Below are 1,792 nucleotides of genomic sequence, written 5' to 3'. Positions count from 1 at the left end.
AGTGGATTTATTTAATTGCATTTTCTGTTTCTATTTTTTAGGATAAGTGCATTTCTGTTTCTATTTTATGGGAAAAAGTGCCATTCATTTTTCTATTTTTCTTAAACCACTACAATGATTCCTATAACAAGCTGGTTTTGTTCTTAGGAGTCGGCCCCCATTTGGTTTAGTGGGGTCTCACGTTTCCAAAAGCCTGTTTTTAATGTGTTATGCTGTTTGACCGACCTGAATGTCCCCACCATACGTAGCCTCTTTTATCCTGTTGTTTGTGGATTTTAAAGTGAGGCATATTTCTTTGGTCAGACAGTGTAAACAGGGTTAATGTTCGTTCAAGTTAATGGCTGAGTTTTATATGCCATTTTGTTTTACATGTTTACAATTACAATGCACTATGTGGAAAGGCTAAGAGATGCCCTTTATTGAACATTGAAAATAAAGTGATGAAAGGGCCATGATGTTTGTCCATGTATCTTTGCGGTTAATTTGGACATTCGCTTAAAAAAAATGGAAAGTAAAGTAACTAGTAGTGAAGTTACTTTTCAAATGCAGTAACTAGTAAAGTAATCTAGTTACAATTTTCAGAAGTAACTTGTAACTAGTTACTTTTTCTGAGTAACTACCCCAACACTGAGTGTAATCAGTAAGCATTGATTATTTTCTCCATGACTCGATTGATTGTTGGCTATGTAGAAATATGTTTTTTTTAAACGTCAAATCAAAACTACCAAAACAACTTAATCTATGAAGTAATTTAAAGCGTTGGATGTAATGAAGGAGGGGGGGGGGGAAAGGAAGCATGAAAATCTAAGACAAAGTACTAAAGTACATGTTACATTAGTACTTGAGTAAATGTACTAAATGTACTGTTACATTCCACCACTGTCTCTTTGGGGGTTACTTAAAAGATGTCCCTGACCAGCTGTTTACTTGTCACCTTCAACAAGACAATAGCAGATGATCCTACCTCCTTATGCATCCCTTCCCTCATGCATTAATTATTAATAATTATAATAACAATATTAATACAGCACTATGACCGAGCCTATAAGTGTCCGCATCAGCATTGTGCAACATCTGTCTGCGGCTCGGCTCAACGTGACGTCACAATAAAGCACGTAACACCCACGCACTTTAAATAGACGATGTAAATGTAAATTACATTTCATTTGACGGTCGCGAGCAGACAAAAGCCTCGGAGGGACCAGCAGCTCCTTGTCTCCTCCATGATGCTTTTGTGTCAGCCACTTCATGTAAAATACTCGATATGGTTACTAATGTGAAACGTCTGCTCGCTGGAGAACTGGTTTTCACTCCCTGGCTAACGGTCGGCTCCCGCACAATCGACATTACTGAAACAACACGTTGAAAGGATGAGGATGAGTTAAAAATAATAATAATAAGAAAAATTAAACTCACCGGTGAATTACAATTTGTTTATTTTTTAGACTTCCACCCGGAACCGATATGAAAACAACACGACGGTCTGTGCCTCGTAATAATATTAAGATAAAAAATAAATAAAATACAGAGCCGGCAGCTTGACGACAGTCAAACGTGTCGTTTCCGCCCCTGCGTCTGCTGTGACGTCAGAAGGAGAAGCAGGCTTCACAGATTCTAAAGCGCGTGGGTTTACTCACCGGCGCAGTCAGAGGCGGGCGTGCTGCGTGCGCGTGAGGTGGAGATCTTGGGCTGCAGAGAGAGAGAGAGAGAGAGAGAGAGAGAGAGAGAGAACAGCGGACTGTATACAGTAGATAAACTGTATATACAGTCGGTACGGAAAGTATTCAGACCC

This window comes from Taurulus bubalis (genome assembly GCF_910589615.1).
Source record: "Taurulus bubalis genome assembly, chromosome: 2".
Taxonomy (NCBI): domain Eukaryota; kingdom Metazoa; phylum Chordata; class Actinopteri; order Perciformes; family Cottidae; genus Taurulus; species Taurulus bubalis.
The sequence above is the reverse complement of the archived record's forward strand: the minus strand, read 5'-3'. Positions refer to the sequence as shown.